Genomic DNA, 16,416 nt, shown 5'->3' with positions numbered 1-16,416 from the left:
TATGCACTACTTTACCTAACAGTGATTTACCAGCAGGCATTCATTTTCATCTACCCTGTTGCTTTCTATCCCTGCGCAAAATTGTGAAGGATCTCAGTTTTTCCGTTTTTTAGCATGTGTCCCTCCTAACCTTTTATCACTGAACGTTAATCTGCAGTCAAGGGCAAATTCTGCCTGACTGTAGAGTTTCCTTGCTGTTTTTTTTTGTTTGTTTTGTTTTGTTTTTGTTTGTTTTTGTGTTTGGTTTTTTTTTGTTTTGTTTTGGGTGGGGTTTTTTGGTTTTGTTTGTTTGTTTGTTTTTAATAATTTATACTCACTTTTACTCTCCTTCCCTCTTTTTAATCTCTCTCTTCGGAATAAGACAGTCTTGTGGAAGCCTTTAATTACCAAAATTACCAAAAATTACCAAAATCCCATCAAATTAGATGGTATCAGAAGAGATTTATGTTTGAAATAGGAAAAAAAAAAAAAAAAAGGAAAAATATAGTTTCTCATCCTGTTTAGTGCAGTAAGTGCTCAGCTGAGCTTGAGGACTGTAAGATGTGAAGAGCTATCAGTGACTGACGACAAAGGAAAAAGAAATGCTGACACTATTAACGTCAGAATCCATGGAGTACAACATTCCCTGACATCAATACTGCACATAGTTAAGGTCATTACCTCCCAAAACAGGCCAAAATGAAAATGGGGAAAAGAGAGGTGGGTAAGAGAAACAGTCTGGACAGACAAACTTCCCCTCTTTCAAACTGAAGGAGGAAAAATTTAGGTTAGATATCAGGAATAAATCCTTCCTTGTGAGGGTGGTGAGGCCCTGGAACAGCCTGCCCAGAAAAGCTATGGATGCCTCATCCCTGGAAGTGTTCAAAGCCAGGATGGATGGAGCTCTGAGCAATCTGGTCTAGAGGAAGATTGTCCTTGTCCACAGCAAAAGGTTGGAACGAGATGATCTTTAAGGTCCCTTCCAACCTAAATCATTCTCTGGTCCTGTGATTCTATAAAGAATAGTTTCTGTATTCAGAAATGAGTAAACAAATTTAATTTCTTCAGCTTTGGAAGAGGGGAAAAAAGCTATTATGGAGGAATTGAACAGATGCCTAGGATAGTACAGCCCACATACACAAAATCAAACATGGAACAATTATTTCTTATTTTTCGTAGCACAGAACAGGAAAATTGTGATACTACCACAGTCACAGTCAGCAATTCAAAGTCATCAGAAGGAATTACATTCTCCACGCAAAATGTGATTAAATAGTGAAATTCACAAGAGACTCAAAGTATAAATGAATTCATAAGAAGAGAAGTCCATGCAAGAGATATCAATTCACAGCCACCAAATACAGTGGTTTGATGTGGCTGCTGGCTAATAAAGTCATTAATCTGCTTACTGCTGGAAGCTGAAGGGGGAAGGGCTTCTCTGATTTACTCTGGTGTTCCATTCTTTGGCTAGAATCTGCTAGTGGGTATTGCTGGGCACAAGCCACTGGGCTGGACGGACAATGATCTCCCTCGCTGCGCCAATTCAAAGCTTAAAAGAAAAACAATATTCACAGCAAATACTTCATTTTCAAAACCACTGTGTAATAATTTCACAATAAATTATTTGTAAAAATAGAGTTATCAATGCTCTTCTAAAGCACAGTATTTAGATGGTCAATACCCGTATTTCAATATTTTGAATGCAGAACAAACAGAGGGCAATATACATTGTACTCCACTAGAACAGAAATGAAATTAGCCATACTAATAGAGCCACTGAATTATTTAACCTTTTGGGAAAGTAGTTTCTGAGGTACTGGTTTACAAATCAGATTACAACAATGAAAAGCATTTGACACCAAAGGGTAATATCTACGATGTCTCACGCTAATCATTAGTCCCAAGACTTTAAAAATGATCATTCAATCCAAGAGGGACTGCCGTCAGTCCCAGATCGTGGGCTGAGTCTGTCTGCAAAGATTCTGTCTTTCACCTTCAGCCAATGAGAATTCAATTACAAAAAAACCCAAAGCAGACAAACAAATAAAAAAAATCAAAAATGTACTGTGAGTGAGTTAGATTAGAGAGACTGGCAATTGCAGAGTTCACCCACACTGTTTCCCTTGTATTTCTGCAATATCAACCAGCTGTGCTTTTCCTGAAAGCAATACTGAAAACCAACAGCAGAATCTGAATAGCATAATTTACTCCTATCTTTTAAGTTGTTTTTCTGTAAACATTACCTATCTCTAATTGTTCCTTGGTACAGTGCGTTGATTGTTTTAGTGAGTAAAATATAATGCAGAGTGTTGTTGAAGCTGAGTATCAGCTTTTGCTCAAAGCATCTCTCACCTTGCCTAATGTTAACAGCTGAAACCGTGCCTCAGACATCTTACTAACTGAATGGGCAGTGGCAGATTCATTTGATATTCATCATCACAGCATATAACCTCGCCATCATCGGGGAGGACCATCCTGGAATCTCACTATTTCGAGAGGAATAAAGTCTATATGTTGCACCTTTGGTAGAGCACAGAAGACACTCACGTGCTGAGATGCATTGTGGGGGGGTGGGGGAGAAAGATGGAACTGAGCTCAAGGTTCTAGTTCTCATCACAAAGATTTCAGTCACTCCCATTTACTTTTTTACTTGTAATCCAGCCATGACCTGCGGAAGACCCCAAATTTCTTTGCTCTCCGAAACGTATCACCTGCCACACCAAACAGTACTCATGAGCCTGATAAAAGGCATCTCCTCAGGATGCCTCAAGAGTCTTTGCTGGCCAAAAGTACAGAAACATCCAGATTGCACAATTCCAGAACAGCTTATTCCACAGGCCTGCCTGAAGAAAAGGGCTTTTTTGCCTGTTGCTGATAGCTCAAGGAAATCTGCCTCAAAATAGATAGGAGGTCATTCAAATTGGTAGAAAAATAAATCAAACTTAACATAATCTTCCTGGAAAATGTTTTTTCTCTGTTCACCTCTAGTCCTTGTGATGTATCTTCCCGTGGGTACACACATGCATACAATTAAGTGTTCTTACCAGTCAGTCAGCATCTGGCTTTAAAGAGTCAATATCCTCCAGCCAGACAGGAAGAAAACACTGAATAATAATGGCTTATAAGTATTGCCATAAATAATTCTATGTTTGTATCTTGTGCACACAGTGCTGTTACCTTCCCCTCTGATTCTTTGCCTTCTTTCCTTAACAAAGCATTTTCAGAGTGAAATCCTTTTCCAGTCCAATCTCACTCCAGTATGTCATGCCAAGTCAGGGACACGGAGGTTAACCACAAGATACAGTAGTTCTGGCTCATATATCATCTTCTTTCATAACTGACAGTCAAGACACTACGTAGAAGTCTGCGAATAGGAAAATATTTGACAAAATAAGGGTCTGCTGCTTCCAGGGGAGCCAGAATTTCACCTTGCTTGGTAAGACATAATTACTAGAACCATAAAATAGACTATGGTAAAGGTAATTCATATCCTGCATGAAAGAACCTAAAGAATAGTTAGTCAATTTTAGTGGCAATAAATAATATTTCACATCTTGTTGTCCTGTACCTTTCTCAGGTGCCTTCGAGGATTTCCAAATTCATCAGCTAATCTAATTAATGAAATAAGGCTCTGAATTCATTTAAATGAAGACAATGTGGGTATGTTCTAACACACAAACTACTCACTGTCCACTACACTGCATTACACCTCTGCTAACATCAATATTCCCTGGTTTAGAATAAAAATCTGAATAAAGCCTGAGCATCAGGGAAGTAAGAATATATATCATACTGTTATACTATCTCCTAATCTTGAATGTCTTCTGATGTGTCTTCTTTTAATATTATATTGAAACTAACTTTACTTGTCACCTAGTTGAAGCCATCTTGTCCACAGAAGAAAACAACATACTTAAAAAGCTTTTCTTCAGCAAGAGAGTTGTATCAGCAAGAGGTTTTAAAGCTTTGCAACTAATCAAAAAAATTACAGAGATTTTTAAAGCAATAACCTAATAGCTAATAAAAATATATATATATATATATTCCAGATAGCTGAAAGCGATTCTTCTCACTCAATACTGAAATACAGCATGGAACAGTTCAAGGAATACGAGACAAAAACATTTTGCCTAAAACATGTTGTCTAACACAACCAGAAAGAGAGCAGAACACTGCCTTTCTGAAATATAATGAGTTGGATAAAAAATGTAGAGTATGTAGTACTCTTAACACCGACTGAAAAACAACCTGACCTATAATTAAAGGATATTAGAGAGTGCAGTTTGTGGAATTACAAAGGAAAGAGTGTTGAAAATAAGGAGTATTACACAAAGGTTAAAAAGTGGAGTGATAATTATATAAAATTATTTTTCCTTTTTTGTTTGTTTTTATTTTTAAGCCTTTCCTGGCAACAAAAACACACAGCAGAAAAAGGATTTTCTTTTCTTTAATCTAAATCACAAAACCTAATGTAGTATTTTGGTGTGCTCGGGCTCAAACTTTTGGAAGACAAGGCACGCTATTTCGTAACAAAACATACACAAGGCATCTCCTGAGCAAGTTTCCCTCTGCTGCTCCCTTTTGGCATGGCTTTGCTGGCTACCCTGGAATGAAACACTTGGCCAAGGCAGCACATAACTCGTAGATATCTCTTTCCATTTGACCAGCCACACTGGGAGTTGTCAGTGACATTTATAAAACACTCGGTGAATTGAAACTTACCACAGGCTGCAGGGGAATCTCCACTCTGGCTCCTGGAGTCTCTCTTTTCCCCCACTGCTCTAAAGAGCTATGTCTGCCAGAAAGGTAAAAGGTACCTTGAAATGATGAATATTAAAAATGTTAAGTACTTTTAATCGTATACTAAAAACCAGCAGAATTAAAAAAAACAAAGGCAAGTAGATGTGCTCCTCACTGCAGGGAAGTTCAGAGGAGCTATAATGTAATAAAAATCATTTAACTCCTACTAGATGAGTTTTAGTGAGTACTGATGATTTTCCTCTCATTTTCACTTGAAGATAATTCACTGTATCAACCTGTAAGATGAAAAAGAAAATTGAAGTTGGCAATGGAAAATTTTCAGACTGGTATAAGAAATTTCTCTTTTTTTTTTTTTTACATCAGTAGATTCAAACATCCTTCTGAAATGAACTGTCTCCAAAAGTAAGAAAATAACCATAAGTTATTTTCTGAGCAAGCATTTCCCAAGCTTTAGTATTTTGTTGGGTTAACAAGTATGAACTCACCAATCTGACAGTTTTCTCACATTTTTGCAGATGTGTGTAGAAGAGAGACAGAAGATGCTCAGTGTCTCAAAGCCAACAGACAGCACTGAAATACAAAAAATAAACAGCAAGGAGAAAACTGAAAGGACAGGCTTAGTCCCTTGCTGCTGAATAAAACAAACATTTGCATACACTTTCCAGCCATTCTTCTCACAGATTTTGCTGTTGTGTCATTCTATAGAGTTATCGAATGCTCAGAATATTAAAAAAAAAAATAAATCCCAAACCAACCAACTCACAGTCACATTTCACACATTCTGCAGTTTAATCTGAATTTTAGGACTCTTACATGCATAACTGTAGACAATTCATGTTCTGAATTCAATGAGCTTTCTTACAAAGTATTGTTTTTCTAAACATATTTGGAGTCCAATGGTCAGGAGTCAAGCAAGGTCATTCCCAGCAAATCACATGGCCATTGATCCTGAAAACAATCCCCCTTCAGTGGAAGCTATTATAGATACATAACAGACAGAGAAAATAAATAAATAAAGAGCACCCAGCAGAAGGGAAATTTTCATCTTTTGGGGAATGGTGGGTCTCTAACTTTCAAATGGATCATTTTTCTGGGTGTAATTTGGGTTATTTTGGTTTGTGGGTTTGTTTTTTTTTTTTTTTTGCAGAAGGGTATAGTGCAATGGTAAGTAATAAATATGGTGAGAGCTCTAGAAATAGAATGTACACAATGCATTTAGGTGGCTAGCTAAAAGAAGAGAAATTCTCTGCTTCCAACATCCTTGCTGATATTGCATGGTTTTATTCGATTTTTTTATGTGTGAGTGTAACTCCATGGGGGGAAAAAAAAAAGTGTATGCAGTTTTTCTAGCTGATCATGGTAGACTAAAAACATCCATGTCTTAAAAGCTTTTGTCAGCAGCCTTTGATACAGTAATGCACTTAATATTGGTACTTTGACCCCTTAAATTTCAGAATAGGAATGCCACGTGTTGTAGAACACAAACCATTATTAACTTGTTAAAAAAAGCTTTTGGTATTCAATTTTAGTATTTCACATTGACCTAAAAGTTCACCTTTCAGAAAGGCTATGACAAGGTGAAGAACACAGAATAAGACCAGTATTTCCCATTTAAAAATATTTTTTTTGTGTGCCTTTCTTCAACACTGATAAAGGTAATTCTGGAATTAGTGCAGAGTAATTTTTGCAGATCGCTTAGCAATTACGTGCCATAAAAGAAGTTTACTGGATCATCCATCATGGCACGGTAGGACTGACAAAATTGTTCTATTTGCATGGATATCACATCTCAGTGTATTTGTCATCTCTCTTGAGTATGCCTAAGGAAGCTGCTGATCACTGTACAAACTCCATCTTCAAACAGTTAACTCTGGTAATGGAGTTCACTACTCAGCTGAATTACTGGTGATAGGGGTGGAAGTTCCCTTTGATTCACACCACTGTTCCTGGCTGGTACCTTTGCTGGACAGAATTCCTGGTAGTGCTTTATCATGGGTGGCACTGGCTCTCTAAGGCACATCCTGAAGTGGAGCTCTGGATAAAATTATTGTATTAAGAAATGAACAAAGGAAAAGACATTTCTCCGACTATTTTTATGTTTAGAATCCAAATCAGTACCAGTCAAAGAATAACTACAGTGTCAACTTATTTAAATAATATTATCTGATAAATTTTGGAGGCCTAAAACCTGCAGGAACAAGCCATGAAGCGGCAGCTGAAGCGAGCGAGAAAGTAAAGTACCTTCCTGGCAGAGTGAAAAAACACACTGGAATAAAACATGCTGGAGCAGACAAAGAGATTACTCTTCCAACACACACCAAAAGCTTCCAAGTGTCATTTCTGGGGCCCACAAACATAAGAAGAACGTGGCCCTGCTGGGCCGAGTCCAGAGGAAAGCCATGGGGATGATCAGAGAGCTGGAACACCTCTCTCTGATGCCAGGCTGAGAGAGTTGGGGTTTTTCAACCTGGAGAAGAGAAGGCTCTGGGAAGACCTTAGAGCAGCTTTCCAGCACCTAAATGGGGCTGGTGAGAAAGTTGGAGAGGGACTTTTTCCAAGGACTTTTTAACAGGACGAGAAGTAATGGCTTTGAAGATTTAGATCAGGTACTAGGAAGAAATCCTTCCCTACTAGACTTGTGAGACACAGATTTCCCAACCCAAACCCTTCTATCATTTTAGGATCCTGCAGCCAACACAACAGTAGATCTAACTCTGCTATTTTCTTCATGAAAATCAAGATTACCTACATAAAATGATATCGAAAAACATTTAAGGAATAAGGCATATTTATTCAGAAGTTTAGCATAGGATAAGCTAAAGCTAAGATTTTCTTCACAAACTTACAAGTAAATCAAATCAGACCAAAATACAAAACAAAATAAAGATCTCTCTAAATACTAAAAACATTTATGACAAGGACAGGTTAAAATGGGAAAGAAAGTTTTAGGATGTACAGGGGGATGCAGAGTACCTCAAAGATCTTAAAAATATTAACTAATGTCAAAAATTAGCAAAAAAATGTTCATTTCTATGGAAGTGTATAAACCATGACTTTCAGAATTCTGTAACAAAAAGAAATTTGAAGTAGTTTAAAATAGAAACCAACACATTCCAATGAAAGGTCAAAGGTAAATAAAAAAAAATTGCTTCATTTACAAAGTCTGTTCGTTGGTATAAGAGCCCCTGAAGTAAATGACATGAGGAAGCTGTAGGGAGAACACTTCACAAATACCAAAAATGGGAAACTCAAATCCAGCACAGAGGGCTGTGAGTGGGGCCTGTTTGCTTCACCAAAGAATTTTTAAAGCAGACTAAGGTGTAGAATGAATGCATCCACTGTGACAGATCCATTTTTATTGCATTTATCTGCCGAAATCAGCCAAGCTGGAATCATTGGAAAAGGATGTGGAACTTCTGGTTGACGGTCGTATGAATATGAGCCAGCAGCGTACCCAAGTGGGCAAGGTGGGCAATGCCATCCTGGGCTGTGTCAGCAATAGTGTGGCCAGCAGGACCAGGGCAGTGATTGTCTCCCTGTGCTGGGCACTGGTGAGGTCACACCTTGAATCCTGGGCCCCCCACGGCAAGAGGGACACTGAGGTGCTGTAGTGTATCTAGAGAAGGGCAGCGAAGCCGGGTAAGGGTCTGGAGCACGAGTCTGATGGGGAGCAGCTGAGAGACCTGGGGATGTTTAGCCCAGCAAAAAGGAGGCTCAGGGAGACCTCATCACTTCCTATAACTACCTGAAAGGAGGGTGTAGACAGGTGGGGGTTGGCCTCTTCCCCCAGTCAGCCAGTACAAAGATGAGAGGAAACGGCCTGAAGTTACACCAGGGGAGGTTTAGATTGGATATTTGGAAAAATTTCCTAACCAAAACGGTTATCAAGCTCTGGAACAGCCTGCACAGAGAAGTAGTTGAGTCATGACCCCTGGAGGTAATTGAAAGGCACGTGGATGCAGCACTTAAGGACGTGGTTTAGTTGTGGACTCGGCAGTGATGGTTGGACCCAATGGTCTTAAGGGTCTTCTCCAATGTAAGTGATTCCATGTCTCTATGATCCTACCATTCTAAGCCACAGCCTTCAACAAACTGGAAGCTAAAACCGAAACTCCACAAAATACGCCACATATTCTTCATCCTCTTCATGTGCAAAAGCAACAACAAGTTACTCGTTATGCGCTCTTTCCATAAGAGTGTTTGAAAAAGTCAGACAACAAAATACAACTGAGATTTTCTACAAACAGGAACGCCTCCCCCTCGCTAAAGCAAACTTATTTCCAGCACTGTCTGTGCTTTCTGTTGGGTCTTTTGGCTTTATTTTTGGGGGGTTTTGGGCTTATTTTTGGTGGGTTTTTGGGGTTTATTTTGGGGCTTATTTTGGGGATTTTTGTGGGGTTCTGGGGCTTACTTTTGGTGGGGTTTTTTGAGTTTATTTTGGGGATTTTTGTGGTTTTTTGGGCTTATTTTTGGTGGGGTTTGGGAGCTTATTTTGGGGATTCTTTTGTGGGTTTTTTTGGTTTATTTTGGGATTTTTTCGGGTCTTGTTTTTGGGGATTTTGGTGGGCTTTTTGGCTTATTTTGGGATTTTTTTCGGGTCTTGTTTTGGGGATTTTGGTGGGTTTTTGGGCTTATTTTTGGTGGGTTTTTGGGCTTATATTGGGGTTTTTCAGGTCTTTTTTGGGGGGATTTTTGTGGTTTTTTGGGGCTTATTTTAGGATTTTTTTGGGTCTTGTTTCGGGGATTTTTGTGGGTTTTTGGGTTTATTTTAGGATTTTTTTTGGGTCTTGTTTTGGGGATTTTTGTGGTTTTTGGGTTTATTTTGAGGATTTTTTGAGTTTTGGGGGCTTATTTTTGGTGGAGTTTTGGGGGTTTTTTGGGGGATTTTTGAGGGGATTTTGGTGGGTTTTTTGGGTCTTGTTTTTGGTGATTTTTGGAGGATTTTTGGGCTTATTTTTGGTGTTTCTTTGGGGCTTATTTTGGGCATCTTTGGGGGGTTTTAGGGTTTATTTGGGGGTTTGGGGCTTATTTTGGGGGGCTTATTTTTGGGGTTTATTTTGGCAGGTTTGGGGTTTATTTTTGGGGGGTTTTGGGGTTATTTTGGGGATTTTTGTGGGGTTTTGGGTTTATTTTTGGTGGTTTTTTTGGGCATATTTTGGGGCTTTTTCAGGTCTTGTTTCGGGGATTTTTGTGGGGTTTTTTTGGGCTCATTTTGGAGGTTTTTTGGGTCTTGTTTTGGGATTTTTGGGGTTTTTTTGGGTCTCATTTTGGAGTCCTTTTGGCCCATCCCAAAGGCACCTTTGGAAGCGGGAGGCTGCAGGATGAGGGTCTTTTCCTTCTGCAGGAAGTGCAGCTCCCTGGCCACGTGGCAGGGGGTGTCCCCAGTGATCATCACCACCTGCAGGGACCCAGGACGGGGAATTTGGGGAATTCCAGGAATGAATTTTCCTGGGAATTCATTTTCCTCCCGCCCACAAAATTCCTGCCTGGATTTGGTGCAGGTCACAACCCCCTTTATCCCACCCCAAAACCAACCCCATTTCCACAGCATTTCCCTCTTTTCCCTCCATTTTCCCTCTTGTCCACCTATTTTCCCTCTTTTCCACCTATTTTCCCTCTTGTCCACCTATTTTCCCTCTTGTCCACCTATTTTCCCCTTTTCCCTCCATTTTCCCTCTTTTCCCTCCATTTTCCCTCTTTTCCCTCCATTTTTCCCTCTTTTCCCTCCATTTTTCCCCTTTTCCCTCCATTTTCCCTCTTTTCCCTCCATTTTTCCCTCTTTTCCCTCCATTTTTCTGCTTTTCCCTCATTCCAGAGGCTCCCAACCCTCTGGAAGCAGCACTTGGAGCCACAGATTAGACTCGATGATCCCAGAGGGCTTTTCCAACATTCCCAGTCCCACCAGGACAAATCCCAACCCCATTTCCACAGCATTTCCCCCTTTTCCACCTATTTTCCCTCTTTTCCTTCTATTTTCCCCTCCATTTTCCCCCTTTTCCCTCATTCCAGAGGCTCCCAACCCTCTGGAAGCAGCAGATTTTTCACAGCACCCACAAAACCATCGACACTCCCCGACCTCCTCCCAAGGGGCTTTTCCAACCCCAATTTTTCCCTGGAATTCTTCCCAAGGGGCTTTTCCAACCCCAATTTTTCCCTAGAATTCTTCCCAACCCCAATTTTTTCCCTGGAATTCCTGCTCCTCACGTGGTGGGAAACGTTCTGGATCTCCCTGATGACGGATTTGGAGTCGGCTTTGAGGGGACAGGAGACGACCACGAACCCCACGAACCTCAGGTCGCATTCCGAGCTCTCCCTTTTCATCTCCCTCACCTGCTAGGAGGGAAAATAATAATTTGATTTTCCAAGCAGCTGGTCCCTTAAAAATTGGAATATTCTGGAATGGTTCTGTTCAAAAAAAGTGATTCTTTTTATTATTTTGTGGGGCACAAAATTCCTCATTCCCAATAGAAAACCCCAAGGAATTCCCGATTAAAAACCCAAGGAATTTCCAATAAAACCCCAAGGAATTCCCAATTAAAGACCCAAGGAATTCTCAATTAAAACCCATTTTTAATCAGTTTTTCCCAGAAAATCCCATTTTTAATCAGTTTTTCCAAAAAAACCCCCGTTTTTTTCAGCAAATCAAGCCCCCAGACCCCCCCAAAAATTCACAAAAATTCAATTTCCTTGGATTGGAAGGGTGGGAAGGATAAAAATCACCTGCTGGTGGGTGAGGGGTCCCAATTCCTTGTATCCCAGGGCCAGGACTCGAGCCCCTCGTGGGAGAATTCCCGGTGCATGGCGTGGTAGTTGCTGGGACATTGGGATAACTATGGAAAAAACAGGGAAAAAACCATGGAAAAACATGGAATTCATGGAGTTTTTGAGGGATTTCAGGTGTGGATTTAAAGGGGTTTGTGGGAAAAGGGGGGAGAATAATAAGGGAAAAAAATCTGGGCTTGTCCTTCGCAAACACTTTGGGATGGTGACTTTTCTTCCCAAAAACTTTGGGATAAGTCCCCCATTCTTTTCTTCCCCCCTAAAAAATAGGGATCTCCTGGAATTCCAACTTCCCCCTCCACTCTTCTCCTCCCACCCCCAAATTCCATCTCCAAAGAGGGAAAAATCCCAACTCCAAGGAGATAAAAATCCCAACTCTAAGGAGATAAAAATCCCAACTCCAAGGAGATAAAAATCCCAACTCCAAGGAGATAAAAATCCCAACTCCAAGGAGGCAAAATTCCAATTCCAGAGAGGGAAAAATCCCAACTCCAAGGAGGCAAAAATCCCAACTCCAAGGAGGCAAAAATCCCAACTCCAAAGAGGCAAAAATCCCAACTTCAAAGAGGGCAAAATTCCACCTCCAAAGAGGCAAAATCCCAACTCCAAGGAGATAAAAATCCCAACTCCAAGGAGGCAAAATTCCAATTCCAGAGAGGGAAAAATCCCAACTCCAAGGAGGGAAAAATCCCAACTCCAAAGAGGAAAAAATCCCAACTCCAAGGAGGAAAAATTCCTATTCCAAAGAAGCAAAAATCTGAACTCAAAAGAGGGCAAAATTCCTATTCCCAAGAGGGCAAAATTCCACCTCCAAAAAGGGAAAAATCCCAACTCCAAAGAGGTAAAATCCCAACTCCAAAGAGAGAAAAATTCCAATCCAACCAGTGACAAATCCCATCTCCAAGGAGGGAAACATCCCACCTGCAACTAGTGACAAATCCCAATTCCAAAAAGGGAAAAATCCCAACTGCAACCAGTGACAAACCCCACCTGTCAGTGACAAATCCCAACTCCAAAGAGGGCAAAATTCCTATTTCAAACAGGCCAAAATCCCAACTCTAAGGAGGCAAAATTCCTAATCCAACCAGTGACAAATCCAAACTCCAAAGAGGAAAAAATCCCACCTCCAAGGAGGCAAAATTCCTATTCCAAAGAGGGAAAAATCCCAATTCCAACCAGTGACAAACCCCACCTGCAACCAGTGACAAACCCCACCTGCAACCAGTGACAAATCCCAACTCCAACCAGTGACAAATCCCAGCTCCAACCACTGACAAATCCCAGCTCCAACCACTGACAAATCCCAGCTCCAAAGAGGCAAAAATCCCAACTCCAAGGAGGTAAATTCCTATTTAAAACAGGGAAAAATCCCAACTCCAAGGAGGCAAAAATCCCACCTCCAAGGAGGCAAAAATCCCACCTCCAAGGAGGCAAAAATCCCACCTCCAAGGAGGCAAAAATCCCAACTCCAAGGAGGCAAAAATCCCAACTCCAAGGAGGCAAAAATCCCAACTCCAAGGAGGCAAAAATCCCAACTCCAAGGAGGCAAAAATCCCAACTCTAAGGAGGCAAAAATCCCAACTCCAAAGAGGCAAAAATCCCAACTCCAAAGAGGCAAAATTCCTATTCCAAAGAGGCAAAAATCCCAACTCCAAAGAGGCAAAAATCCCAACTCCAAAAAGAGAAAAATTCCAACTCTAAAAAGGCAAAAATCCCAACTCCAAAGAGGCAAAAATCCCAACTCCAAAGAGGGAAAAATCCCAACTCCAAAGAGGGAAAAATCCCAACTCCAAAGAGGGAAAAATCCCAACTCCAAGGAGGCAAAAATCCCAACTCCAAAAAGGGAAAAATCCCAATTCCAAAAAGGGAAAAATCCCAACTCCAAGGAGGGAAAAATCCCAACTCCAAAGAGGCAAAAATCCCAACTCCAAAGAGAGCAAAATTCCTATTCCAAGTGTTACTGGTAAAAAGACCAAAATAATCTTTTGGTAAAATATCAAAGAAATTTATTGAAGGCAATTAAGCAAAAGAGCGCGCTGGGCGACCGGAGGACACTCTCGTTCCATCAACGCTCTGCAACGTGACAGACCAACGGTCCATCTTTTATACCCCACCCTTTTTCTCCACCCCTCGAGTCTCTCTCAGTCTCTCCATTGGATTCCATTTCCGGCCTTATCCCATATTGCTCCTTATTTCGCGGGCTCCATCTCACCACCTGTGTTCAGCCAATGATTGGATCAGTCCACAGTCCTCACAGGCTGTCCCGTGGAAATTTCCAGACGAAGGGGGGTTAAGTCTTCTCCCTTTGGTTCTTACTGCTTTTATTTTCTTGCCCTGTAGGTGTGCTTAGAACAACCATCTGTATAGTACTAAAACATACAAATTCATAACAATCATACAGGTAATCACTTAACTACTACAGCATTGGAGTTTCCTTGGGACTGCCCAGTCCACAACAAAAACAAAGTTGTTCTTATTGAACTTATGGTAACAGGAGCAATTAACCTTAATTGCTTAACTCAACTTGATGAGCAAATTGTAACTCTTATCCTGGGTTACCTATTACAAGCTCCTTCCTATCCCTATGGAATCAACAATCCCATGGGAATCAGCTCCTTCCCACCCCCAGGGAATCAGCAATCCCATGGGAATCAGCTCCTTCCTTTCTCTATGGAATATATGGGAAAATCCATAGGAATCAGCTCCTTCCCTTCCCTAGGGAATACACAGAAAAAATCCACTATTACAGGTGGAATTTGGGCCTAAAATTGGGAATTTTGGTTGGTTCTCCCGAGAAAATTTGGGGAATTGGCTCCTTTAGGAGCAGATCCCGAGGATTTGGGATTCTCCAAGCACTGGGAATTCCAGCAGTTGGGATGGGAAGAGCAGGTTGTGCCACAGGAACCAACTCAGTCCCAAAATGATCCAATTAAAGGTGGAATTTGGGCCAAAACCTGGGAATTCTGGGCCCGTTCTGCCCAGGAAATTTAGGGAATTAGCCCATTTAGGAGCAGATTCTGAGAATTTGGGATTCTCCAAGCACTGGGAATTCTGGAATTGGCCCGGGAAGAGCAGGTTGTCCCTCAGGGACCAATCCCCGACCCCAAAACCCCCACGTGGAAATTCCCGAATTTTCTTTCCCCCCTTATCCCAAATCCCTCCCTGCCTTTCTCCAAGACATTTTTCCCCCCCAAGGGGAATTCCCAGGTGGAAAATGCGGGAATGAGGCCCCACCTGAGCCCGGCCACGTCCCGAACCACCAGGTGGTCGCTGGTCAAGGTGCCCGTTTTGTCGAAGCAACAAACTTGGACCTTCCCGGCGAACGGGATCCGGAACGGCTGGAAAACACAGAAAAACACGGAAAAATTGGGAATTCTGATGGGAATCAGACAGAGGGAAGGGGATCTGGAACGGCTCCGGGCACTACATGTCTGGAAAACAGGGAAAATTGGGAATTCCAGTGGGAATTCTGATGGGAATTCTGCTGGGAATCCCAGGGGATTTAGCTGTTCCATCCCCAGGCACTCAGGAATTCCAGCTCCCATGCCCTCCGTTCCCTGTGGAATTCCCTCTCTGTTCCCTTTGAAATTCCCTCCATTCCCTGTGGGAATTCCATCCCTTCCCTGTCCCTCCATTCCCTAGGGAATTCCATCCCTTCCCAGTCCCTCCGTTCCCTGTGGAATTCTGTCTCCCAGGCCTTCCATTCCCTGTGGAATTCCCTCTCCGTTCCCTGTGGAACCCCGCGTGGAATCCCAGGTGGAATCCTGCGTGGAATTACGTGTGGAATCCCATGTGGAATCCCAGGTGGAATCCCTCGAGGAACCCTGTGTGGAATTCCCCACGTGGAATGCCATGTGGAATTTCCTGCGTGGAATCCCGGGTGGAATGCCATGTAGAATCCCGAGTGGAATTCTGTGTGGAATCCCACATGGAATCCTGTGTGGAATTCTCCGTGTGGAATCCTGTGTGGAATTCCATGTAGAATCCCACGTGGAATCCAGTGTGGAATTCCCCCCATGGAATTCCACGTACAAATAAATCCGTGCAGAATTCCGTGTGGAATCCCATGTGGAACCCTGTGTGGAACCCCCTGTGGAATTCCCCGTGGAATTCCATGTAGAATCCGTGTGGAATTCCATGTGGAATCCCATGTGTAATTCCCTGTGGAATCTCGTGTTGAATTCCCTGTAGAATCCCATGTGGAACCCCCTGTGGAATTTTTCCCATTTTTAATCAGTTTCTTCCAGAAAATCCCATTTTTAATCAGTTTTTCCCAAAAATTCCATTTTTAATCAGTTTTTTCCCCAAAAATCCCATTTTTAATCAGTTTTTCCCAGAAATTCCCAATTTTAATCAGTTTTTTCCCAAAAAAAACCCGTTTGTTTCAGCAAATCAAGCCCCCAGACCCTCCCCAAAAATTCCCAAAAATTCAATTTCCTTGGATTGGAAGGGTGGGAAGGATAAAAATCACCTGCTGGTGGGTGAGGGGTCCCAATTCCTTGTATCCCAGGGCCAGGACTCGAGCCCCTCGTGGGAGAATTCCCGGTGCACGGCGTGGTAGTTGCTGGGACATTGGGATAACTATGGAAAAAACAGGGAAAAAACATGGAAAAACATGGAATTCATGGAGTTTTTGGGGGATTTCAGGTGTGGATTTAAAGGGGTTTGTGGGAAAAGAGGGGAGAATAATAAGGGAAAAAAAAAATCTGGGATTGTCCTTCCAAAACACTTTGGGATGGTCACTTTTCTTCCCAAAAACTTTGGGATAAGTCCCCCATTCTTTTCTTCCCCTCCCACAAAAATAGGGATCTCCTGGAATTCCAACCTACCCCTCCACTCTTCACCTCCAACCACCAAATTCCATCTCCAAAGAAGGAAAAATGCCAACTGCAAACA

At 41.7% G+C, this 16,416-nt stretch overlaps 1 long non-coding RNA gene across 1 annotated transcript; it reads right to left on the bottom strand.

The window, feature by feature from the left end:
* Positions 1-403: 403 nt before the first annotated feature.
* Positions 404-5,038, bottom strand: LOC126647774 (uncharacterized). Its single transcript, XR_007630676.1, has 3 exons — positions 4,702-5,038; positions 3,157-3,343; positions 404-1,528 (listed from the first exon to the last, which is right to left on the bottom strand). It is a non-coding gene; the product is annotated as an uncharacterized LOC126647774 (long non-coding RNA).
* Between the last annotated feature and the right edge of the window lie 11,378 nt (positions 5,039-16,416).

The sequence above is a fragment of the Myiozetetes cayanensis genome, unplaced genomic scaffold (assembly GCF_022539395.1).
Source record: "Myiozetetes cayanensis isolate MyiCay16 unplaced genomic scaffold, myiCay2020 scf409, whole genome shotgun sequence".
NCBI lineage: Eukaryota > Metazoa > Chordata > Aves > Passeriformes > Tyrannidae > Myiozetetes > Myiozetetes cayanensis.
The sequence above is the reverse complement of the archived record's forward strand: the minus strand, read 5'-3'. Positions and strand labels throughout refer to the sequence as shown.